The sequence below is a fragment of the Numida meleagris genome, unplaced genomic scaffold, assembly GCF_002078875.1.
Source record: "Numida meleagris isolate 19003 breed g44 Domestic line unplaced genomic scaffold, NumMel1.0 unplaced_Scaffold293, whole genome shotgun sequence".
Taxonomy (NCBI): Eukaryota; Metazoa; Chordata; class Aves; order Galliformes; family Numididae; genus Numida; species Numida meleagris.
The window spans coordinates 25,818-53,613 of NW_018364539.1; the positions used below are offsets into that span (position 1 = coordinate 25,818).

Sequence of the window (27,796 nt, forward strand, 5' to 3'; positions counted from 1 at the left end):
TGAGAGACCACCAAACTAATCATGGCATTGCTCTCCTCTGAGTGATTCTGGAGAATGTGCATGTTACGACAAACAGCTTTTTTGCCAGAGCAGTTAGTTCACTCCTTTCTGGTCCCCAGAAGAGTTCACAGCAAGTAATGAGAGCAGCACTCATCACTGCTCTTTTAATACCAAGATGCTGCATGTTCCAAAATCAGTTCAACACTTGGGCCAAGTTCTCAAGCCCAGCCAGCTGTTGTTAGAAAGAAAACACTGTGAAGAAGTAAAAACATATGCTTCCAGTAGCAGAAAGGAAGAGGAGGAAGCAGGCAGAGACGGATGGAGAAGCATTTAAATATCCACTAGGAAGGCTCTGGGATGGCTTCAAGCAGTGAAAAGCAACAAAAAGCAGGCTCTGCAACACTTCCAAGTATATATCAACTGAGTCCTGTAATAACTGTCTCCTAACAGATATGAGAACAGCAAATCTGCGTATAGAACTATATATTTGGTTAAATGTAAATTGTTATTCTGCATGCTAACGAGAGCATCAAATGCACAGTCCATGGAAGATGGGAGGTTGGCATTGGTCCATTACTGCTTAACCACAGCCCACTAGAGAGAGCTCACAACAGACACAACTGTGTGAGTGCTCAGTTCCTGATGCAGCTTTATTCCTGCCTCCCACATCAGCTTTTGCAAGAGAGTCCTCCTAAGCAAAGTAAAACTGCTTTCACCATTCATATCCTAGTACCTTCCAAAGTACCACATTGTGGGGAAAAGAAAATGTTACTACTGAGCTTATGCATCACATAATTTGTGCTACAGAAACTACTTTCCTATTCCAGACCCCATCAGTACAAAGTAATTTGGGACCCATAGGAGTGGTGCAGCCTTGCCTGGTCAAGGAGAGCTCATCTTGTTGAGATGGAGCAAATGCATTAATGGAAGATTCAGAGGATGCAAGTGCAACTGCCGTCCATTGTAGGTATTGCGCTGCATGTATTCAGAGCACGAGCACATTTTCTCACATGTAGAAATATGTACCCTAGCTACTGGCTTATATTCTCATTTAGAAGTTCCAGAAGCATGACTGGAGAGATACACCAAGCAAACACAGCTTAAACAGAAAAGACCAAGGGTTCCTGATACTGATAGCTGATGTGGAGACAGAGCCTTTGGGCAAGCAGGTGAGGCCCCTGCTATGGCTGGGTCAACACATTTCCTGTTTCTTCAGCTGTAGCAGGGAAATGACAGCTGTACTTCAGAAAAGTAGACTCTAGGGCAGAAAAAATTAAACAAAAACCTGACAGCTTTTGTCTAGCAAAACTGCAGACCAGCTATCTTCCTCTGTGCCTCATGGGAAGTGCTTTTCAGATCCTTCATAGCCCTTTGACACATGTTCCTACATGGACTGGGCTCCTCACCTACACTTAAAATACATCAGCTAGAGCCTTCTTTGACTCTGTGATATTTCTGCAAGTGGCAGATGACAATCTCCGAACAAGAGGTTGAAATACTTTTTTATTATAATAATAAGAGCAGGGGGGAGAGCAGCATTCTGCAAGAAAATATTTTGTAGAAGCTCATTCGCTGTCAAAACCAGAAAAGTTGAAAAATTTTAACAAGCTTTAAGGCTAGCATAACACTCTTCTTGCATGTAACCTTCTACCTTCACATTTGCAAAAGTACTTTGTGTTTGCTCGAATACAGACCAAGTCTTCAGCTTTCAATCATTCAATTCCAAAGCTTAAAGCAGTGTCCCTTCCCATGCAAACTGGACACTTTGTGAATACTCTCATAATTTATATCCACATTTTATGCAAAAATAATGCCAGACATTAAATCGGACTAAAATTTACTCCCTGTCCTTCCTTTTCTAGATAGATATTTTTATCTGGATCATTTCTGTAATGCAACAAAACTCCAAAAGACTGTATCTGCACAACTGAAGAAGAAACACGGGAGAGATGGACAAACAAGTCTTAAGTTGGCTCTGTGCTCAGAGTCAGCATTTTGAAAGCCTCCTTTGAGAGTTTTCACCTGACTTTTAGAGTCAGGCAACTTGAGTCCTCCCAAGAAGATCCAGACTGGAAGAAGAAACATCCATAAGCATCCTCCATCTACGTACCCGTATGTCAGGAGCACAATATTTCTGTTTACAACCATTAGAAATCAATCTGAATTCATTTAACAGTAAAGATCACTCCTAAATGTGTCTTTGAGCTGCCAAGCTGTTTTCCCCCACGTACATGCAAAACAACAGGAACCCCAGCTCTCAGTATTCTCACTGGACAGCTGATGCAGTTGGCTTCTTTGCTGTGTTATAGTTAATGTCAGGAAGCTGAAAATCTGAAGGCATCACGCCTGTGTCTAAGTACTATGATAATCCATCTCAAGATTGTAACTGAGTCATATAATCAATTTCTGGTGAAATTCTCATGGCTATTTCTAGGAAGCACATGTTTGAATAAATTTCCAGGAGGTGTAAGAGATCCATTTAAGCAAAGTCAAACCTCCTTCCTTTCCTACTTCAAACATAGTAAGTACTGTGAAACTGGCTGAAACAAATCTAAAGTCTCTAAGAATTGTAATGATGTTGGTACAACGTGGAAACAAGAGATCATTGTACAACACTATGGCGTCCAAATAGCAGAGCTCGTACTGAGAGATGAGGAAAAGCTTGCTCACCTTAGCAAAGCAGCATAGGGAAAGTGGACACTATTCATTTCTCCTACTTGGCCTGTGATTTGGGTGTTCTAATATTTCCTTAGGCTCCAAGGTAGGCCAATAATGAAGAACAAGACACCAGTTTTTCACAGATATGCTAATGTTTATCTCAAATAATGCTAAATTTTCTAATTGACACATTCAATTAAATGGACCTTAACACTTCCCCACCAAAACCCAGAAGTATTTCACAGAGCTGCAGATATCAGCTACTGTGTGTTGTGTGGGTGGTGGGAAACCCATCCCCAGTCTGCAGGTGCCTATTAAATACAATTTTGCATAGCACCCTAGGTGTTAGAGATGGAGAAACACAAGATGCTTGAAGAAAGCTAAACTGAGTTCACCAAACAGAAAGAAAAGTGGAATGCACTGAAGGATGGAAAGCTCAGTTAGCCATCTTGGCAAAGTTGGAGAATATTTTGCCCTCTGCACATTCACCCCTATTTTATTCAATGAACACGTGGTATGTTGTCCAGATAGCTCAGCACGAGAACCCATGCACGGCTCATTAGGATGTGGGATTTCTTGCTATCTGCCAAAACTGGCTGAAGATCTTCAGATGGAAGAGATTTGTGGTGGAAAAATTCTCCTACAGAAGGATGAAGAGTGCTGCACAGCAAAATGCTGATGCTTTGGAAGTTTTGGCAGGCGGCTTCCTCAGGAGCTCCACCTATGTGGAGGGTCTCCAGCCCAGGCAGCCCACCCAGGCAAATTGCTGGGCCAGAGAAAGGTGAATATCTCTGGGTTTCTAAAGTTATTAGTTTCTGGAAGAAGCAGAAAGTGCTGAGAAGTGAGTTGGATTTTCTCATAGCTTGATTTCTTTTGGAGGAAAAGCATGCTGCTTCCTACCAAACACTAAAATTTGCCGTGATTTAGATTTTCTTAAAGCCTCAAAGTATTTAGAAACTTCATTCCCACAGCAAGCTCAAGGGGCTTCCAGGGGCTCAGCTGACCCATGCAAGCATTCACAGGCAAGACCACAGGCAAGACCAGGAATCAGGAAAGAAAAGGGCAATAGTTTCAAAGTAGGAATTCACGGCCACAAATTTTGTGACAATAGTGATAGGAAGAGCAGCTACTCTACTGCTTGCTTTCTCTGAACAAAATATTACATATATTATTATTATTATTAATATTATTATATCAGGAAGGCAAATAGAGACTTGAAAGTTGGGATTCAAATGGACAAAAATTAAACACAAACTCATTTCTAACCAATGAAGAAATAGAAACTTCTGAAGTTCATACATCGTTCTGATTATGGATAGCTGTTACAGCATGAAATAAATCACTTCTTACAAATACCATTTCTCACCATGAGCTTTGAAGAGAGTCTAGACAAGAAGTCAGATCAGCTGCTGGCACTGCTATTAGGTGAAAAAGATGAATCCCAGCTCAAAATGTCATCCCAACCCCAGGCACTTCTCTGCAGAACTGGAGATAAAAGCTGTACTAATCAAGATGTGAGAGAAGAGGTATTTGTTACACGTGCTCCTACAGAAAAAGGAAACTTCCAGTCAATTGTAATTGTAACTTCTAGTTAGAAAGTCCATAAAGCATCTTCTTTGCTTGGGAATTTTAGGGGTTGCTGAGATTTTGCAGACAGGATGTATGGTAAGATGGACTTCTGTTCATCTTCAACACTACAGTTTTTTTGTTCTTACAAAAAATGACACAGATCTTTGCTGTGACTTCCAGAACCCTATGATAATATGAAGTCCTCTAGGGTGGCAAAATTAAAAGGGCTGTTCCAAAAGTAATGCTTCCTAGTTTATTATGTTGGCTGATGATGTCAGAGGCAGATGTTGGTGGGATGTAGAAGTTGAACCTTCCCACCAATATTCTATTACATGTCGTTGCCACGAGAGAGATGGCAACAGAGGGGCAGTCCGACAAAATGGTGCCTGACATGGAAGTATGTATGAAGAAAAGGTGTGTCATTGAAGTGAGAAGCTTTCTATGGCATGCATAGCCAAAACAACAAATCCCAACAGAGGGCAGCTGTTATCAGTCTGCTGCCAAATTAAGCAAGGATGCAAGAGACAGTTGAGGGATGAGATCCTCACCTGGCTGAATGCATCATGAGGCAGAGCTCAGAGTGGATGCTCAAGAATGCACATGCCTTGAAGCCACTGTTTTGTATCTCTTGGCCAGCAAAATTCTCAAAGTCCCTGTTGTTCCCTATCGTACCTCACCCCCAACCCATTCAACAGAGCCCCACATCCCTCTGGTGGGCCAAGAGAAGAATGTTGCAAGGGAACAGACGGAGGCATGTTTTCTAAGAAGGAGCCACTCTCTGGAAACTGTACTCATCATGAGTCCTAGAACTTGAGTCCATATGCTCCAGGAGTAATGTGGAACCCACTCCCATAAAAGGGTCCAAGCGTAGCCCTCACAAGGCCCGCTGAGCAGTCATCAGGCATGCTCATGATCAGGTAAAGATTATCTTCCTTTCCTACCCCACACAAAGTCTTGAGAAAGCCAATAGGTCTAAACATAAGATCAGCCTATGGAAAGAAGGTGCTCCGTGAACTAGGAGAGAATGGATCGAGGCTCACATTGTACTGAGAAAATTTTCTTACATACCCAGCTTAAAGGCAGTCAAACCTAAGTTTTCTAGGTCACATATCAATACCAGGTAACTAAAATCAGCTACGCAGGAGTTGCTTGGGGATTTTTGGTATGAGTATTTTACTCCTTAACATTACATTTTCAATGCAAAATATGAAAGCTGAAGAGTTGCAAGAATTCCCCCAGCAATGGCCTCATTGAAAGAAAGTGATATGCTTAAACCATTATTGATTTAACCTGAGAGAGCTATACATCAAAGAGAGCTGACACTCTCGACTCACTGCCAAATTGAAATGACACTCGGCAAGGCACATAATGATAGAAGGACAAGGGCAATAAACTCCAGAGGAGTTCCTTAGCATCCAATAGAATTAACGTCATCATAAGGCACTTCCCAGGAAAAGAAAACAAACCCCACCACATACCGACTCATTAAACCAATAAATATAAATACTTAAACTGAAGAGTTGTGCATTTGCTTGTTTGATTTTCATTATTGACCAGAAATAAAGAGCACAGGGGATACAGCACAAAGGTTCTGATGCTTCAGCAGTTATCTATAAAATATCAACACTGAAATGCAGTTAAGGTTAATCAAAATAAAAGATTTTGGCCTGAATGCAATTTAATGCCATAAAAAGGAAGACATCCAGTGCCTAATGTAGTTTGAGCACTACAGGCAAGTGCAGCCAGCTCTAAGCACCCTGGGTACCATGCTCCAAGCAAGATGCAGGTGTACAGACTTCTCCAATGCATTCACTTTTGCACAAAGTTTTGGAAAAGATGATTAAAAAACAAATCCCACTTTGAATTAATATTTACTGCATCCACTATATAGTCACTGAACAGATGGTAATAATGCAACAGCAGTAATAATATTATCAGCAGCAGAAATATAGAAGCAAATATCTACAGCATTGATACTTCAAAGCCCTGTCTAGGAACATATACAGTCAATTTTTTAAAATACTATAATTGACCATATAGACTCACAGCGTTCCCAACAATTTATCCACTTCAGTCCTTTGTCTGGATGATGTTTTTTTGCGTTTTTTTTTTTTTTTTAATTGGAGTTACTATTGGTTCTTGGGATGTACATTCTAATTGCTATAAATAAATTATGAATGATTGGCCCAATGCATTTTTTCCATGGCAACTCCTGCGTCAAACACAGCGTTACGCTTTTGAAAGAGAGCTGTGCTTTTTGAGAGAGGTTGTGATTGTGAGATCTGTGTTTAGGATATGACTCTGTTCAGTTTTGCGGTTTGTTTGAGTAGGACACGCATTAGCAATGAAAGAGAACAGCTTTAGACTAATTCTAAATTACTTAATTAAGCACAAATGCCTATCTGGTGGCCTTCACCAGTGGAGAGAGCTGCATGGCAAATTCCCATACAAAACATAGGGCTCTTTGATTCTTTATGCACAGATGCTAGGTGACTTCTCCTGCATTACAGTTTTAAGGAACCTGTTTTCTGAAGCTGCCAGCATACAGTGTGTCTCTGAGTAGAGGTTTTTACATCAGTTATTTAGCGTGCATTTTCTAAGCTGTATATATTTATGAAATCCACTGCCTGCACTACACAGTTTAATTTCCATTTATTCAGCAGCATTCACATTTAAAATTCTGCCTAAATTTTTTTCCTTGTAGGTAGCAGAGTTTTCACTCTTAAGAACACATATTTTCTGTTTTCTAGAAAAATTGTTGTTGTTAAGTATTTGTGATCAAAATTTTGAGGCTTTCATTTTAAATTTTTCTATTAGTTCAAAAAAGAAATCTTCCCTTTCCATGCATATCTATTTCCACCAACTGTTTCCAAAAGGGATGAATAAAGATAAATAACTCCCTTTGAAAAATTGCATTGGACAGCATGTTCCTCAGCATTATCAACAAAAAAGGGGGAAAGAATTCCATTTGACAGGAGAGATATTTTCATTATAATAACCTATGTGTTTTCAGAAGGAACTGAAATGCTGGAATCTCTCAACCATTCAGTCTAAACTAAGCCCAACTAAACGTGCACTTTCAGAGGTAAACTCAAGTTCTTGCATGGGTTATATGAAGTCTCTTCATAATTACAAATGATTGTTAACAGCAACAAAGCTATCTGAATAATAACAATCTGGCTCGTATTAATTATTACAGCTATCCTGCTAAGGTAACTTGCTGTCTCAGAGATTCTAGACATGAGGCCAAATGAGAATGGCTTGTACTTCATCATACCAGGAAATCAAAATCATTTTAATTATTCTCCAGTGGGACTCCAAATATTTCAAGTCAGCATGTCACAAGCCATATGTTTCTTTCCATTTGGGCAACACTGCTAATTAGCAAAGTTGAGAAAATCCTATCTCAAAGTGATGAACTACAAAGCTCAGCATATGTTTACCTGAGAAAAAGAAGTAATTTTAATTACAATGAGTACATTTGCTGCTGTACTAACAAGGAAGCTTCTAGGTTAAGGTACAAAATGACTTGATTATATCAGCAGCAAGAGCACGTTAATGTTGCTTCACAAAGCAGCTCTGCTGAATTAGACCACATCGGGTTGTGTTGCTCCTCATTAAGTACTTATAACAACATAAATACCTCAGAGCCTGATACACTCCTTTCGCTTGGGACAACCTCAAACAGTGAAGGAGTGATTCCCCACAGCAAACTTTAGGACAAAATTTGCTGCCGGTCCAATGACAAGAGGCGGCTCAAGAAAGTCTAAAAATCCAAGTGTTAACATTAAAGCTTCTAACTTAGCACTAGTTCAAACAATGCTGAACCTTCCTAGATCCCTTCATTGTGTGATTAGCAGTTTCAACCAACGTGGACATACAGCTACCTGAGTTCTCTCCAAAAAATTGCATCCCAGATCCTAAATTCACCAAGAATTCATTGAATAAGTATTTTTGCATGGAAAGCCATTCCAGTAAGGCCATTGCTCAAAAGCATGTTTTCTCTCATACCTTCTACCACTAGAGATGCTTGACTGGCATCAAGGTACCTTCCAAGGAGGTGATTTCATTTGTCTGGTCCCTTTGCACTCACATTCTTTGCTGCTGAAGACCTACTAGCTAAATAAATCCCATTAACATTGTATTAGAAAGCATTTTTATTCTCATAGAGAACACTGAAACCATAGTGAATCTCCTTTTTGAGCTATGAATGTTTTGCATTTGTTTGTGTTTTTTAAGAAAAAAGATCCATTAGCACCTGATAATTGCTTGTTTAACTCAAAATCCTCCATGTATGCCAAACTTTTTCCAATTGCAGTTTTCAGTACCATTTATCAGAATGACTTTCTCAATTTCTTATATTTGCAATCAGCTCCACCATCAAAACATACACAATTTCTCACAATGCTTTCATTTCTCTTCCTTATGCTTCCTCCAACACCTCCCTGTGGATAGCAGCTCACCTGGAATCTTGGGAATTTTCCAAACATGTACCTAATTTCTCATATCTTCCCCAGAAGTTGGCTGCAAATACTGAACTTTTATCAAGCTTGACTTCCAATTTATTGGAAATGAAGGAGAAATTGATCTTAAGAAAATAAAAAAAAATTGAAGTATTTCAGCACATTAATTCTAAGTTAAAATGTAATTTTAAGAAAAAGAAAATTATGTAGCTTGTGAGCATTGCATTAACATAATAACTTACACTACTAATACACTAAAATTATGTATCAATATATGGTAGATTTTATATAGTCAACTTTTTACTCAGAGTTCAAACAGGTCTTTCAGAGTTATCGATTTGAAATTGGAATGCTTTAAGTCTAGAAAATGCTAGGTTATTTGGCAAATCCAAGACTGACCCATTTTAAAATATAATGAAAATTAAAAAAAAAAAACAGACACTAGGAGCTACGGTAAAGGAAAACTGCTTCCCACTCAGGTACATTCACCAAAGCACTTCAAAGGCCATCACCCCTTTTGTATTTGCTTTGTTCTTTTTTAAATAAATAAATACGTGGTCTACACACTACACTTGAAGGCCCACAACTACACCTTTTCTCTAACTGAAGATTTTTGAGATATTAATTTCAAAAATCAATTTCAAAATTCAACTTTGATATCAAATTCAGAAATTTACTTGGCAAGACAAACCAAGGAGAAGCTAGCATGGCTACTACTAACTCTTCATGACCAGATTTCTAAGTGTTTCCACACTAACAGATTGCCTCTAGGAGGTACATCCCTCTCTACATAAATGTTCAGAAACATAAACATCTTGTACAATTACCAGAAAGCCATAAAATTGTTTTTTTCTTGTGGGTATGCCGTGACAGGACAAGGGAATATCAACACAATACACATTCAAATGAGAGATTGGACATACAAAAAAGTCTCCTAGTGAGGGCAGTCAAACTCTGAAATGAGTAGCTCAAGCTGGAGTCTCCCTCCATGGAGATATCCAGAAATGAACCAGACAGGGGCAGTGGTCATTAAAATCTAGCCTAACATTCTTTCAAAAATCTTCCCCTACAGCTCCCCACTCCCAAATAATATTTGGGTCAATAACATAATCAAATAGACATCAACATTCAGTAAGGACACACACTTCTTTTGGCACATTTGGAGAACGTATTACAAGTGTACTAACCAAAAATAAAATTGCAGTGCTCTTAACAAAACCATATTGTGGTAAACACCCGAGTCCTAGAGGAAATATTCAAAAACTGTCACAAACAGAAGTGAAAAAAAGAGAGAAGATGCTTCAGAGAAGCCACAAAGTCTAAATACAGCTTGGTTGTGGTAATCCTATTAAAGACATGATGTGAGGCCATCATAATATGATGCATCTCTAGCATCGTACAGAAGTATTTTCCATGTACTTCTAAGATGCTGTGATGTGAACATATAATGATTTTCCCAGGAAAAAATTGAGAAAATTTCCCTGAGGAAAAAATTGAGAAAATTTCATGAGTTCCCAGTTCCTTTGTTTCAAAGAATTCTCTAGCAAGTATTGTAGCTGACATATTTTGACTATAAAATATTTTGCATATTTTTAAATATGCAATAACAGTCTACGTAGCATCACTTTACACCAGTTTTTCAAAGTGCTATCAGAAAGACTTTTTAAAGGATTTTACAGACTGTATATAAAATTTCCTCTTTTCCTCACTCTTTTAAGTCCCTTTTTGTTCCTCTGGTTTATCTGAATGTTTAGTAATCCTCCCAAACCCATTATAAGCCCTCTTTTCCTTCATAATTTCCATGCATAATTTATTTTATTAGGCATAGTCATTTCAGCCCCTCTAAATATTTATTTCCAGAAAGAACATGCTCTGCTGAGCCATTATTAGTTACAGCCTTACCTTCATGCTAACCTTCCTGCCTCCATCATGACCCCATAGTAGCAGTATCCAATTATCTATGCCCATCTTCTCCCTCATTCTGTGGAAATTGGGTCTTTTAAATTCAGAACCCTAGCTCTTTCCTTCACCTCTACAGCTTAATATGGAAGGTCAAATCTAACAGCTAAGCAATTTCTGTCCCCCAAAGTCTATGGCCTTTACTACTTCTTTTCCCCAGAGCCTGCTATCTTTGGGATTACCTCTTACCTAGCCAATTATAACCTGACAGAGGAAGGTTCTTACTGGTTCTCTTAATCTGTCTACAGCTTCAAGTAAAACATGAATTTGAGTGCCCTGCTTAAATGGGATGTATTTCAAGATAAGGCATTTTCCTCCTCTCTGTTGCCATATAATCATTCACTAATCAGTGGTATACTCTCATTAGTGCCAAGAGACCCAGTCTCATTGATGGTAGTTTCACAATTTGCAACATTTCCTAAAACTCAGAGAGAAAGCAGATATTTTCAATATATTTGCAATATTTTCGCTGTCTCTCACATGCAGGAGAAATAATCAGCAGCCAGCCAACTCTCCAGGCAGTGGACTTTGTTCTACCTTTGGATCCTGAACTACCAGAGTCATTGCAGAAAGTCAGCATCTAAAGAGTTACAGCATTTCAAATGAAGCATCAGATACTGTTTTGTAGATTATAAAACCTTCCACGACTTTCTAAGAAAGAAAAAGGTTAAAATCATTTAAAGTCTCATCAGAATAGGGTAAATCTTTCTCACAGGGAGTTAGCATTAACACCCTACTTTAAAAGCATAGTAGTTATTACATTCTAAATACAAATAAGAATTGTGTGTATGAAATGCACCACCTAGACATCACATTACAGATATGAATAAACTGTGTCTACGTATTGATTTTCAATAAGGAACTATATTTTCAAATTTTCATTGAATTGCAAAGTTTGAATTGCAAAATTAACACAGAAATGAAACTCAAATCAAACAAAATACCATGTGTTGATTCTTATTCTCCAGAAACAATACATTTGAAAACCAACGTCAGCAGTTCACAGCAAGGAAAGGGAGTGGATACATTTTTCTATAGAAATAAAAACTTGAAGAGCTTTAATATTTTTGGTATTTATACTCACTCTGCAACACATCTACATCAATCACCACCCACATGTGCTTTCAAGACTGAAAGTAGACAGTAAGTCTAGCAGAACTTCATGGTGGGAGTTGCAGGCTTTTTCTGTAGAACCTTAAAGTATGCTTTTACCAGGTAACTTCAAAAATTCTGTTTAAATCCAAAGGATGTTAAAATTTGGGACTGACTACTTACCCTCCAGGCCTTATAGATAAAACCAGTGGATTCACCACTGTCAGTGATTCTTAACTGAGGACTGTATTATTTTTTAAATAACGATTTCCTTTAGTCTATGTAAGTATTTAGATTGGGAAGCACTATGGACTTTGTTACAGATTGGATCAGAATAGATGGCCAGTAATTTTGTTTTCTGGCTCTGCAAATTTACAAAACCACCACTGATTTAGAGCAGGTCTCTTCAGACAATGGATAGAGCTCCAGTTGAAGCAAAGAATGACCCTTCAAATGAGTCTAACATCTAGCCACGTAAGTATGCAGCCACTGTTTTCACTTGAGTGCACCTGGGTATCAAAAAAGAAAAGGAAATCAAAAGAATATCACTAAGGCTTAATTTTTATTGGTCTGAATTTTAAAGCAAGATGAGAATTAGTTCTTTTTTCGTATAGGGATCAGTGCACTAACAGCAAATATTAAAGTTTATGTGGCTCAAAAGCTTAGGTCCTAACTAAATTATATCTTTTCACATATGCACCTATCTGGCAGGCGAAGATCCAAGAGGAACACTTTTGCTTGCATATCTCAGCATATAAGTCTGAAGAAAGGGCTTGCAGCAAGTCATAGCCATCTACTCAATATTTTCTTTTCTCTTTTGCTCCAACAGCAATGCCTAGTGCCTGCTTAGAGCAACACTGCAAGCCTTTACTATAGGCAGTGATTCGTACAGAACACAGCAAAGCAGCCAGCATTCTTCAACGCGAGTCCAAGACAACAATTTCACCCATACTAATGCTGTGAGACTCTATGACTGCTACAGACTTCAGCAAAAGCTCAAATACCTGCAGCAGGGGGGGCATCTGTTCTCCTTATGGAGCTCTTCTGCCTGGAGACACCTCTAAAGAAGATTCTCTGTGTTCACAGTCAGTGGCTAGCCATAAAGCAGAAGGTCAATCACCCAAGTGACAATAATCTTGTTTTGTCTCAGAGATGGATCTAGAAGACAAAAGGTAAAACTTTCGTGGACTTCTCATTCATGCATGGCGTATGTACTCAAACTTAGAGTCTGACATCTTTTTGCAAATAACAGCAGAAGAGCCAAGCAAGGCTGCAATATCCTTTAATTAAAGCTCCATCCATGGAGCCAAATCTCTTCACAGCAGCAGTCCTGCTGGGAATTCAGTTTAAGATCAACAATTGCCCAGAGTATCAGATTCTGGTTTTATTTTCTAATTGTTGGGGTTTTTTTTGACTTTTTTTTGTCAAGGTGCATACATACATACCCAAAAACACTGCTAGGGTACGGTCATGTTAACAATATGGAAAGTAATGCTTCAAAAACTGGAAGGTATTCTTTCTACACTCCCACATGCTTTTTTTTTTTCCCAAAATGCAAAAGAAGAAAGAAACAAGCAAAATACTAGCCACCTTCTCTAACAAGAAGAGATAATATGGGACAAGCCACAATGTAAAGTGAATAAAATGACTGGTTATAAACTTTTTCTTTAGAAGTTTATCATAAAAATCAATGTACGTTACCCTAAAAGTAACGCCCCCTATTTATTTCCATGGAAATTACAGCAGATATAAAGAGCACAATAACACTATTTGATAGAGCCAGTTCTCAGCTACAAAACATACTTTTTCAACATAGTTGCCACCAATAGCTATGCATTTTTGCCAGGGATGAACAAGAGCCTGCATGTCACACACATAAAAAATCTGAATGACTGTACAGGATGGGCTTGTCTCTCATGTCACTGTCGCCACTGCTGAAACACACCATCCACCACCTCACTGTGCTCACATCCACTGTTTGGTCTCCATAAAAGTTCAGGAAGTACCAGTGAATGTCAGTGGGAACAATGTTTTCCATATGGAGGAATTCAGTGATATTCCTTTGCTCCATACAAACTTCCATGTCAGACATCACTTTGCCAGACTGCCCCTCTGCTGCCATCCGTCACATGGCAACCACATGTAACAGAATATTGGTGGGAAGGTTCAACTTCTACTGCCATCCCACGAACATCTGCTTCCAGTGTCATGGCCTAACATAATAAAATAGAATCATCGAATCATAGAATGGCCTGGGTTGAAAAGGACCTCAAAGATCATCAAGTTTCAACCCACCTGCTGAGAGCAGGGTCGCCAACCACTAGACCAGGCTGCCCAGAGCCACATCCAGCCTTGATGGCCTTGAATGCCACCAGGGATGGGGCATCCACAACCTCTCTGGGCAACCCCTTCCAGTGCTTTGCCACCCTCTGAGTGAAAAACTTCCTCCTAATATCTAACCTAAATCTCCCCTGTAGGAAGCATAGGAAGCATTACTTTTGGAGCAGCCCTTGTATGACTGAATTCATTTGTTTTGGTCTGAACAAATGAAATTCATCTAAGATGGATGAGGTTTTGCCTTGATCTTACCAGCTGAGATGCCACAGAAGGTGTCCCAGCATATATTTATGCCTTCTGTGAGTTTTGCATAGCAACACAATTTTTTTTTCATTCTCTAATTTCCAATATATTTATCTGAAAAGGTAGATAAACTGAATTATCAGGTTTTGTGCTTGTTTGCAGGGAATAATTGCAAAAATTCAAGCTCCAGTAACTTTGCAATGCTTTCCTTGTATTTCCAGTGTTTTCAAACTATACTGCTTTAATTTACCTCATTGATTCCCAATGGAATTAATGTGACATTTTTAGTCTTAAATTACTTTTTCTAATTTTGCAAGGCTATTAGACACGGGAGCAAGCAACACAAGTTGCTTCTCATCTCTGATATTAAGAATGTGGAGGAATAAATGCAATACTACCTAGAAAGTTTTTGTCAGCCTGAGAATGGCTCCAGTTCCAACTCTGAGCGAGGCAACAAAAATAATCAAAAGCAACAAAAATAATCCACAACTTTCTGGAGCATACATTGCATCCAGTAATGTTGTTCAAAGAATCAAGACGAAATACAGGTTCTGTGGAGTCTTAGTTGAGTGGGCACAAGAAAAGAGGAGTGGTGGTTTAGGAAAAAAAAGGCTAATTTCTGGTTTTGAGCCCTCAAATCTTACAGAATATTTCAAAATGGAAGTCAGTTTTTATAGCAGTCACACCACAGGAGGAAAGCCTGCACACCACGCTGAAATGCTAACAGGAATTAAAAGCAGTGAAGTTTACCCATTATGGAACAGAAGGACAAAGACAAGGTCATTCACTGTGTGCAAGTGAAAGAACAAGGATTCAAAATCCCCAACAAACAGGGACAGAAAATAATCTCCTTGGCAAAGTTTTGCAGTATTTAAGCACCAGAAGAAAGTCAGAAGCAATATTATTGACTAACCAAGCTGACATTTGGCTACAGAGTATTTAATTCTTTCATTTCCTACTAGACAAAAGGACACCATGTCCATCTCCAAGTGATGGCTTGGCATGGTGAACTAGAGAGTGTGGATCATCAGCATCTTTTTCTTCAGTGGGGTGAGAAAAAAAAGACAGTTCTAGAAGTTTCTCAGTTGCATATTGCACTTTATCGTGAATGACCAGTTGAATCTGAGCAGCACTTGACATCATAGAATAGCTTGAGTTGAAAGAGATCTTAAAGATCATCTAGTTCCAACTCCCTGCTGTGGGTTGGGTTGACAATCTCTGTATCAGGTTGCCCATGGCCCCATCCAACCTGCTGTTGAATGCCTACACAGATGGGGCATCCCCAGCTTCTCCGGGCAACCTGTTTCAGTGCCTCACCATCCTCCTAACATCTTCTCTCTTTTAGTTTAAAGCCATTGCCCCCAGTCCTATCACTACCAGACTATATAAAAAGTCAGTCCCCCTCCTGTTTATAAGCTCCCTTCAGGTACTGGAAGGCTGCAATGATATCTCTGCAGTGCCTTCTATTCTCCAAGCTAAACAAGCCCAGCTTCCTGCAGCCCTTCTTCATAAGAGAGATGCTCCATCCCTCTGAGCCCCTTCATGGCTGTCCTCTGGATTTGATCCAACAGCTCCATGTCCCTCCTGTTCTGGGTGCCCCAAGTCTGGATAGAGTACTCCAGATGGGACCTGGAGTGGGATGATAAGATGGAAGACAAACTGCTTCCTGGGGAAAGGAGCTGGCATAGCATAAGACATCAAGCAGAAGACTGCAGAACACAGCCTGGAAGGCAGTATGTCCATCCCCCGTCAACTGTTTCTGTCAAATCAGCTTGATCTGGAAGAAAATAATGCAAAACATCTCAGGCTCATGGCAGAAGCTGCTGAGAGAACACTAGGGAAGTGTGAACCACTCAGAGAGGCAGCTCAGATCTCTTCACACCGAACAGTCATAGGATGTCTTTACTGACACAATCATGGCCCAAAGACTCTAAACAATTACATCTGTTTTTTGATAAAGCTCCAGCTGGATGGCAATTCATTACAGCTATCTGTATTCTATTAGCAAAGATGCAGCAGTCCTTTATAACGTTCAGACACAGACAACATACTACATCCCAGTGGATACTTCATAGTAAACAGTTCAAGTCTTTCTCCTCCCCTCTGGCTTCCTTGTTTGCCAGCTATCTACAAGCAGAATACAGAATTTTTTCCATTTTACTCAAGGTGTGTTTGTAAAGATTCCCATACTTAATATTTGATCTGTGGAGCGCTGCACATAATTTGAAGTTCAAAAATTTGGTCTGCATCAATTTTAGCCATATGGCTAAAACTGCAACTCTCAAGATCAGACTTACAGTGCAAATCTTGAAAAAGAACAGTAAATGTTTAAGAAACAGTAATGACTTTTGAAAATTGGATCATAAAATTCCCTGCATCTACTCTATGGACTCAGTTATTAAAGATCAGTATCCTAGCAGAGGGAATTCATTTCAGTTCTCCTTTTTTTAACTCATCAGCTTCCTGCTCCACTTAGCATCTCCCTATTTCTGAGATTTAGGAAACAGAAAATTTTGGTCAATTTTCTTATGACGTCATACCTCCTCACTCAGTTCTCTCTTTGAAAAGCTCTCTTCTCTGTGCTGAACAGTCTCCTTTTAGGCCGTCTCCCCCATGAGAAGCTTCCTTGCCTGTAAAATACACTCACTGCCTCGGATTGAATCCCTTTCAATTTCCCTTGGTTGAAGCTTTTCACTGACCAGTATTTCCATAGATTGCATAGCATTTCATTCATGGACAGCACACCAGCTGTCAGTACATCTGCTTTCAGATGAGCATCTACCTTACAAACTGTTTCCCAGATGAGCAGCCAAGGCACTGGTGTGACCCTCAGGACCATTCTGTTTTGGAGAGGACAGGTAGGCAGCATCCATGTTCCGCCACTCCTCTGTACCCACTGGACTGTGGGTCCAGGCTCAGCACCTTGCAGGAAAACTGAATTTACACCCCACATCCTTCTCTTCCTCTCCCTACCCCCAACTCCAAATATTATTTAAAAACCTTCATACCCTGATGATTCACCAACACCTGGGAGCAAGTTCTACTTTTTGTTTGTCTCCAGCGAAAACCTTTTCTTCCCCTTAGCAACCGAACGACAAGCCTCCAAGACTTAAAAGAAATGTGTGTGTAAATGTACGCTTGTATCCTTGGGGTGCGTGAAAGGCTAATTACAGAAATTAAATGCTAATTTCCCAAGATTAATATAGGCAAGTAAAAGGCTTTTTGCATTGTTTGAATAAAAGGCTACTTCAAAAGCTTTCTTTCCTTTCGCTCCTCACCTGTAATTTCCACTCTTCCTCCCTGTGCTAGGTTGCACCAGGACAGATTTTTAATTGGTGCTCATTAGTCAAGCTGTGTTTGCACCTCTCTGGTCAGTCCCTGTGCCCACAGGCAACTGCTGTCTGCATCCCTGTAGGCTGGGAAGTGGAAAGCAGGCTCTGGCACCAGTGGCTTTCCTGACACACTGCGGAGAAATTTCAAGGGGAACAAAATACATACAACAGCAAAATTTTGTGGTCCAGAGCTTTTGTATGCCAGGAAGATCCAAAGAAACAAAACATGTGCATTCCTGAAGTCTACATTATGTTGTTGTGTGTATTAGTAGGCACTGATTTCTACAATTGTTTTATTTGACCATGTTAAGTTCACCTCAGTTCAACATAGCTTTTATACTGCTCCTTAAAGCTTAGCAATGCAAATGCCTCTCTGTATTGGGTCTTAATACATATATATATATATATGCACACACATGCAAGTACAAATGTTTTGTTATACATGCTTTATCCAGCACTGGAGAAGCTCTTGGAGTATCGTACTCTGATTATGGATCAGACTGAGAAACACGTGTAAGTGTATATAACCTACACTGTCAGTCTAAAAGTAAGAAAAAAAGTTAAAAATACATTATTTCAGTTGATTCTCTAAGCCAGCTCTCACCAAACTGTGAGTTCTGCAAGCTACCATCTGACCATGCTGGTCAGGGCTCCTCATCAGGGGTGATGGCTCCACCGAAAGTAGCAAAACCACATCACAGCACAAGCTGTGCATTTGATTAATGTCCAGGTTATCTTTAGCAAGAATAGAAAGGCCCCAGATATGTCAGGAACACATTTCATCTTGTGCCAGTGCGAAAACAAGAAATGGGATGAAGGTAAAATATATGCTTTGCTCTTCCTAAAGTACTTTGGTTTTAATGCATCAATCAGAAAGATAAATTTATGCTGATGATCTTCATCTAGTAAAGGCTACACAATTGCTCCCAAGAACTTAGTCGGAGAAAAATATAACAGAACTGCCCCAATTCAAAAGCTGTAATAAGGGAAGGAGAGAAAACGAAGTCATCTGGCATACCTAGGTGCACATATTAATTAAAGATAATGATAATAATTATACATTTAGGAAAGGCAGACAGGTCCTCAGCAGATCAAGGGGGCTATAAAAATTCTTGTGAAAGGCAGAAAAAGCTAAATAAAAAGGGGTGCAATTATTCCCCACTACCCAACTCCACTGAATGTGGGAAGGGACAAAAATCACAGCAAGAAAAAGTAAACGTCACAGACAGGGACAGCAAGTAAGTTCTTCCATTACGGAACATCTGAACTAAGAGTGTACAGCAGCAGAATTTACTCACACAACTTGGGCATTTCACACCTCTCCCTCAGTGATTGTAAATGGACAGGCAACTCTTGAAAACTAACTGGAAAGGATTAAGGTGGGCAAACATTGGAATGGTTTTTTAGCAGGTTGCTGATGTTTATATTTCAACTCTTTCGAGATCAGGACATGAAAACAGAGAGAATCTCCTGTACTCCTCACCCCATTAATAAGCACAATACATCCTCTCTGAAATATTTCTGCAGCAAAGGTCATGTTTGAGCAAGACATCAAAACAGGAAAATATCATACAGTAAGAGGATTGCATGCTAACTCCTTTCGCCTACAGCACAAATACATGAAACTAAGTAGATCCTAGCCAACAAGCAGCACAAGAATAGCTTTACTGAGCTGATATCCTACACTAGCCATTCTACATTAATTGTCCAGTAATTGCAGTTGGATCCACAGAGATGGGCATTAAAATGTACATCCGCTCTTGCACCTCAGGTGTGAGCAAAAGGCAACCACCTCTTGAAGATATGAACCAGGGATGCTGAATTGCTCTGAACAAAGTTCTGATGTCAATGAACACCTTAACAACATTTACCTAAACAAGTAAGATAGCCAAAAATGTTCCTTTTGAAGTCACAGATAAGACTCTTCCAGTGCACTCAACGCTGGATTGACACTGAATCTAGGTCTGGCTGATGGCTGGACTTGATGATCTTGAAGGTCTTTTCCAACCTAATGATTCTATGAGTTTGAATACATGGCATTCTTCCTTGGTGATAAACCTATACATAAAGAGCTCCACCATTTTAAAGGAAAATGGCTGAGATAATAGAATATGGTTTATGAACTATGATTTAATTGTAGAATAGCCTACATCAGTTCAAACTGCCCCCAAACGTTGCAGAGAAGTTCTAAATTCAGAACAAAGTTAGCTAATTCTAGTAACAAAAGGGCAATAGAATATATTTCTGCTGTTAGATAATCCTCATATATTTACCCAGGGATTTTCACTGCAACTTCGGCATTTCGCTGATGAGAATAACAGGAAAAAAAAAAGCCATAGTTTATGGGGCCTGGGCAGGAAAGGTACAGGTCAGCTGAAGGATTCTGAGTAACTTCTCTGCTGCTCTTTAAAAACAAAAGAGTCATGGGCTAAACTAGCACACCACTAATGATTCCATCGCTTTCCAAGCTTTTTGTTCACAGTTTTCTTGTGTTCTACACTAGGCCTAAATATCCATTAAATACTGCTACAATCATTAAAAAGAATTCAGTTGTATGGCATGCTGCTGACCTGCTCTTCTTTCACATGAGATATGGTAATCCAAATTCTTCTTAAAGAACAGCATCCGCATGTTTGTTCTGCCATCTAGCAGAAGACTGATGGTATAATTGTGTAATAAATGTGCATAATTAAAAAAATAATCTCACTCTCAACTGATCTCTGTGATGGCAGGTACTTCCAATTGGCTGAACAATATTTAGGAAACTAAATTTTGTCTGAAAAAGAAGATGCTGGAATTCCTATTTCAAAACAAAAGACAAAATACGATACTGATGCTCAGAGCTCTAAAAACATGAGAGTTCTTGGGAGGATTTTTGCCCGATTATTGAATTGCTTTATGTAGTAACTTAGAACTCTTTTTGGCAGTAATTATACAGCATAACGTGCAGATGAGTTGTGGCACACATTCTACCATATGGGCTGGAAAAAAGCAGATGCCTAGGAAATATCTTAAACTAAAAATATTATGTCTTATCTGACTAACAGATTTGTAAATATTTTCAATGATAGTCAGAATATTTAATTGCTTTCCTTGGAATACTGAAATTTACATGCAAGATAACATGACAATTAGATAAAACACCTTGAAAACGTACTTTTCTGCGATTGTGTTATGATAAAGATATACTCAATGTATAGAAAAAGAGCACAGCTGTTGCAGATAATCTTCTGGTAAGAAAAGAGCAAAGGAAAATTTAACATCATCCAAGACTTCTTTGATTGTCTTCAAAAGGCAGTGGGAAACGCCTGATGATCCTAAAGGCCTCTTCCCAATGTTCACAACTGTCTAAGCTAAAATCAGTTTCCTCTGGAAGCCAGCGGCAGAATATTTAAGATTCCATCACCCATCTGTTAATTTAGCAGACAAGAAAGATTGTCATGGAGGATATTAGAATGGATCACACTAGAAACTAATAATCACTTTCTACATCATGGTGCCTCACAGAAACTGATTTCTGCCACTGGTGTGCCTGGGGAGATGCTCAGTATATATTATAGATGTCAAAAATCGAGAGTTGCAAGTGGTATTTATTAAAACAAGAGAATTAGGAATCTCAGTCATTATTTGCTCAAGCAATGATTTGATTTGCACGTGAGAGCTAATACTTTTAAATGAAGACAGCATCAAAGATATTTGTAGACTTCCAATAAGCAAAACCAATTGTAAATACTTATTTCAACAAACAGGATGGTTTAGATGGACATTAATATATCAAAACTCAGCACAAACTGAACACAGTACCGCAGTACCAATCTATGCAGATGACAGCCACACTACACTATGAGTTTATGGATGCAACAAGACAGTTCTTAGTGCTGGGGAATAATTGTCACAAAACCCTCACTACATGCAGTCAGCAGCTTGTAAACCGTTTTCTTCATCCCAAACTGCTGTGTCCATGACCCATGAAATTATAATTTCATATTAAAATTGAGAACAAGTTGGCCTGGCTGTCTGGAGTCAGCTCACTCCAGATACTGCTGGAGAGAGATGTGATTTTGTGAATGAATCTGGTTTTCATGAAATCACTTTGATTTCACTTTCTTCCTTAACATTCCTAAAAGTTTTTTTTTTTTCTCCCGTTGTTACCTTAAACTTGATCGAAGCGCTTTGCTAGAAATTTGTTCTCACTGGAAAATTCCTTGTTATTTAAAAGCTGGCATGTTCTAGAAGCAACTTGTCAGCTGCTGAAAGTGAGACTGGACTTCTCCATCTCTCTCACAAACAAGCTTCACTGAGCATAATGCCAAATTCAAGAGGTATTTTAAACCTATTTTTGTGTTGTATGATGCAACAAGCAATGTCATTCAGTACAGCAACAAAAGAGAATTTAATCTTTTTTGTTTTCCACTGCAGATCACTGAGTCATTACTGCTCTATTAGGTTTTCATGGTACTAAATCAATGCAGTTTAATGCCATTATGTATGAAGTTCATGAAAACAAGTCAGTTGCCCGTATAATTTCTTACTGTACTGATAAATCTCTAAAGGCAACAGAATGAAAGAGCAGCTTAGACTGGAGAAAAAGAAAAAAAAAGGAAATAGACCAGATTTCTTGAAGCATTAAGTTGCTTGCTTAGCTTCTGAGTTTTCAGTGGCTTTTCCGTATTTATGATGGAAGCATACATGGTTCAACACACTGCAGGTTAGTTCCTCTGCTGTTACAGAACCACAGGACCACAGATGAAGGGAAGGCACCTCTGGAGACTATCAAGTCCAGCAGCCCTGCTCAGGCTGCATCAGCTCAAGCAGGTTGCCCAGTTCTGATACTCATTGCAATTTCAGTATGTCCTTACCTCCATCTTAAACCAAGGCAATTACTTGTTTTTTTTATTATTATTTTTAACAAATTAATAGTAAGACAGCACCAGAAACTCATCATTTTCTATTTTTCTTGAGATTCAGCCATGTAATCACTGATGACTTAAGTCCTTCCTAACCTCCCATGGGACTTCTCTTTCTCTTCACAAAATCTGATGTATTTGGTGTCCAGAGTACTGCAGAACCAAGCTCCCTTGGCAGCAGAAATTTCCCTCTCATTACGTCTCACAGGGGAGCAATGTGATCTTGGAGTGCTGCTGGTGCTGGGCTTTCCTTAACTGTAGGAAACTGAGCCTTAGCAAATTTTCAGCCAAGAGAAAGAACAATACTTCTGTTTGGACAAAAAACATGTTTAAATATTACTTTTTTTCCCAAAAAAAACCTCTCAGCTTCTCTTTATGAATTAAAATATGAGGCTCACACTGAATTTCATAGTAACTACTGAATTTAAAAAAAAAAAAGTGCATTAACTTTCTTGTAAGCAGATTAGGCAGACCTTGAACACATCGCTAACACTTAAGAAAGTGCTTATCATTTTTAAGAAGTCAAAAATCCTCAGTCAGAAGTACCTTTATCCACACCTGTTTTTCCACTAAGCAAGATGTGACATGTACCATTAGTCTTCATTTCAATTATTTAGCAAACTAAAATCTTCCCTTCAAATCCACCTGCTCAGGAAGTTCCTGGAAGGAGAACTGCAGCATAATATACATATTTGTGTCCCAAAGAAAGAAGTAATTGAAACTAGAAGAAGTGATGGACAGATCATATCATACCTGCCCAAAAATATATTGTACCACTGTGTTGCTCCCTGCAATCTACACAGCATTTATGTGCTAGCTACCAATAAAATGAAAAATCACAGCAGGTCCTTCTACCACAAGCAATGTGGCCTTTTGTAATCACAGACTTGTTTGCTATTCCCAGCATGCTGGGTCACACAATTAGACCAAAAATACGCAACCAGATTTGAGACACTGTGGGTTTTCAGGTCATTGCAGAGCTGGCAGTCACCTGCTCCCTGCTATACAGATAGGAACAATTGGTCAAATACAGAAGAGTTAGAATCATAAAGGTTGGAAAAGACCACTAAGATCATCTGTTCAAATCATCAACCCATCACCACCATGTCCACAACACCACATCCCTCAAATGTATGTCTGTGTTTGAACTTCAAGTACACCTGAAGTCTGAAGTTGTTCAGATCGAAAGCAATGACTTGATTTATTGGTGAAGTCTGGCATTTGCAAACATCTGATTGACGGAATAAGGTGCACACATGCACTTTCTGCTAGATACAAGTTCTGACTTCCTGACATCACTTTTCCACGCATTACAGATGTAGGTATGAACAGTGTTTCCACTGACCAAGACAGAAAGAGGCTTCACACCTTTTATCAACAAATCCTCCTCCTTCCACTGGGAACCATTCCATATTTCTGATAGGAATCAGGCAAGGAAAGTACTGAATCCTTCCACATTCTTAAAACATTAATATCCTTATGAAAGGTGTTTGAAGTGCCGCCCCTCCCATCTATCTGGTATGCCAAAGCTGTGTTACAACGCCAAAGCTACACCTCTTCAAATTGTGTTGCCAGATATATCCAGAAAACTAGGGAACATTTGGCCCCAGCTATGGCCCCACCCCATGTCACGGTATTATCTAAGGGTCTGCGTCCGTGACAAGGGGAACAGGCCCGAAAGAAAAAAAAACGAGAAAAAAGAGGAAGGAAAAGGAAAAAAAAAAAAATTGCCGGCGTTAAGGGCCAGCCCCCGGGCGGTCCGGTGGCTAAAGCGGCAGAGAAGCCGCGGAGCCGCCACCTGGGAGGACAAAGGGAAAGAGGGAAAAAGAAAAAAAAGAAAAAAAAAACAGCGGCACCAATCTGAGGAGGAACAACCAACTTTACTAAATATATCAAAATGAGGCTAGTAGAATTATATTAGAGAGTTTACAGGCTGAAAATCTTACACGGTAAGCTGCAGGAGGACCACGTGCTTTCTCCGCCGGGCAGGAAGGAACAGACCCCGCGTCTCCCACGCGGCTTCACCACCCCCTCCAACGCAAAGACCCCTGCGGAGTGCACCTCCTCCCCTCCCCCTCAGAGGGCCACACCAAAAAAGGTAGTTTGCAGTAACCAGGGAATTAACTCTTTAACTGCCCGTACCTTACATGATGTAATGATGCGGAATACCGACAACAAAAAATCACAAAACCATAACACCACAGCATTCATTAGTGATGGGGATAGGGGGAAGGGATGAGGAGTTCTGCTTTTCCCATTGTCACCCATTTTTTCTTGCATTCTCTCTATAGCAAGAAAAGTATCAAGAGCTTTAATCACTACATATTAAAAAAAAAGTAGTACTTCTTTGTACTCCCAGACAGTAGATTAGTGCAGCCTGGCTGCCAAACATGATTAATAACTCTTCAAAAGCCTTTGTGCTGTAGGCACTATTTGCCAAAAATGGCAGAAATCAGAAGAGAGGAAGGTGTGCTGCCATGACAGTTATTTCAGATCCAAATGACTGGTGGTTTTCTTTTTTCTGTTTTGCTTTATTTTGGGTTTGAGTTTGTTTGGGTTTTTCCTTTGTTACTAGAGAAAAAAAAATACACAAAGAAAATTCGGTGACATCAACTCTCTTCCACTTACCTCCTCCCCAGACCCTACCACCCTTTCTTCTTTAAAGTAATACTTGGCATCCCCAAGATTAATTTCATGGCTCTAAATTAAATACTTCCAAAAATAGCAAGAGGAACTGCTAATCCTGCAAACTGGGGTTTGTTAGCTTGTTTTCCAGAAACCAGGAGCCCTGCTTGCATGAACCCCTTAATGCTCTGCACAGAGCACAGTCACAAGAGGATAAATTACTTTCTATATCAGCAAAGCCCAAATACACTGCTGTTCTGGTGCAAAGTCTTAGGCTCCAGTGTATGCGAAAAGCAAATGAGTAACACAGGGCTGAAGGGGCCAAGGAAAACCTCAGCATGCGTGGCAAAAACTAGCCTACCAAACCTAAGGTCTGCTTGATGAATAGGCTGGCCACTGCAAGGCTAATCCATTCTTCAATAGAAGTGGTCTCAGAGCCACAGGTGTTCCCTCAGCAGCAGAACCAACTTCACTAGAAACATCTCCAAGAAGCACACCTTCATTCCCCACCACATCTAACCACTTATCTCTTCCAATCCCGGTAAGCACGAACCTAACACTGTCTGTCACCCCCAGCATGAGTTCATAAAGTCTAGTATGGGAAAAAGGCAGGATGTGAGATGCAGTGATCCCATCCTTCAAGCTATCCAGCAACAAGGCAGCTACCACCGTGGCAAGAGTGAAGGGTAGTATTGAAGAAGGTACGGTGACATTCCTTGGGAAAAGTGCAGCTTCCCAACACCCCTAGCCAGCTGCAGCAGCCACTATCCACCACACAAGTATTTCACTCAGAATAAAGGAAGTCAAAAAGGAAAAAAAAAAAAAAGAAAAAAAAAGCTCTTCCAGGCTGTAATTTCTAAACTGTCGTGTTTCTGTCTGAAAGCACACACAACAGAACTTCAGATAAGCCGGGATATTACTTGACAAGCATCAGATTCTTCGGAGTGGGGGCTTACGTTTTTGTCCAAAGTTTAAATAACTGTACCATTATTTTTTCACTGCATTGTGAGACCATAGAGAGGATCTGTTCTGCCAATAGAGCATCCCCATTTATATTGTTAGAGAGTGGAAGGAGAGCAACACATTCCCCACAAGGAAGCAATGCTACAGAAGAGAAATCTGTCACCCAGCAGAATTGCCAGGAGCCCATCTCAGAAGTGTGGAGGAGCAAGTGTGAGTTACCAGGAAACTGCTTCTCAGTTCTGCTGTGGCCTTCATCAGAGGTCTACTCCAGTATCTACTCAGACAAACCAGCTTCTAGATGTCACCTAGATGTCATCATTAAAAAAAAAAAAGAAAATTTTAGAGAACAAGCTTGCACGCAAGCCAAGAAGAAGCGCTGCCTTCCTAATCTTGCAAAGAGCCTCAAATAATTGCTTAAGTAAATTTGACATCTCTAAGGGGGATGATAGCTGATGGTGATGTTTAAATACATGTTAAAATACATCTAGATCTTTCACTCCTGCTGATGAAACAGACAATAAACCCAATAACCAATAAATTGTAGTGAGCTTAGGTTTTTTTTTTTTTAACAATATTTGTCAAATTTCAGGCACCTCTAAGTTGGACAAAAAAAATATCTATTGCTTATTTTCCAAGGAGTTTCCAATACGTACCTGAACAGAGTTGAAAGATTCTAACTTCTTCAGGATTCTGAAGTTTATTGAACTCACGGTGTTATCTTTGGTCATCTTCTAACTGACAAGGAGAACAGAAATAAATGATCAGATGGACCGCACAGTAAGGTATGGAAGGGGCAACCACAAAGCTAAAATTAAGATATTAGCAAGCCTGCTTGTCAAAGAAGATATGGATTGATTCCAGACTCAAACCTTCAACACAGCTCTCTAATTACAGATTACTCTTCCCAGAGGCATGATGAAAACAATCTTGATAAAGTTACCCATTCATCAGTTACTGTCATTTTCCCATAATAATAACCCTGCTTCTTACATAGAAAGCAAGATTTCAAAATCTATCACTAATACAGAAATGAACAGCTCCATAAACTCAAGGGATGTCTTCTGAGAAAGCAAGCTATTCATCACTCTTCTTTAGCCCTTTTTGTGCTTTAGAAGTAGAAGGGGGCTAAAAATTGAGACAAGACTACTCCCATGCTGTGTAAGTTAAGCACCTACTTTAAACAGCTACCAAAGAAGAAACAGAATTACTTGAACCCTCAAAAAATACTTGCTGAATTCAGGATTTTAACACAGAGGAATGCCTGAAAGCATCCCCAGAAGATGCTGTATTTTCATGATTGATTCAATTCAGAAGAGAACCTTTCCATCTTTAAAGTGATCCAATGCAATACTGAACTTGCAATAGCTGCACATGTGCATACACGGCAGAGATTGAAAAGGAATGAGAAGGAGAAATCCAAGCTCTAGTTTTACTGTACAAGTACCACTTAACTAGTTCCAAACTCGTGTTTGGAGGTATGTATTTGAGAAGCATCAAAGTTTGCTTCCCGCAGGCCCAAATTTCGGTCTTCAGGATCAGTCCCACACTCATTCAGGGAAACGAATACCTCTGTTGCACACCAATTCAGTCAAGTATGAGCAGAAGACTCCCACAGCAGTCTCCTCATCTTGTAACTTGTTGACCAGAA

The 27,796-nt window shown here is 39.5% G+C and overlaps 1 long non-coding RNA gene across 2 annotated transcripts in view; it reads right to left on the bottom strand.

Moving 5' to 3' along the window:
* The window catches only part of LOC110391081, a 67,515-nt gene that overhangs the window by 25,473 nt on the left and 14,246 nt on the right, over positions 1-27,796 (bottom strand). For both annotated transcript variants that reach the window (XR_002433968.1, XR_002433967.1), the window contains exons 2-4: positions 26,802-26,883; positions 26,368-26,453; positions 12,746-12,899 (exon numbers count right to left, since the gene is read on the bottom strand). This is a non-coding gene — a long non-coding RNA (uncharacterized LOC110391081). The remainder of the gene's footprint in view (positions 1-12,745; positions 12,900-26,367; positions 26,454-26,801; positions 26,884-27,796) is intronic.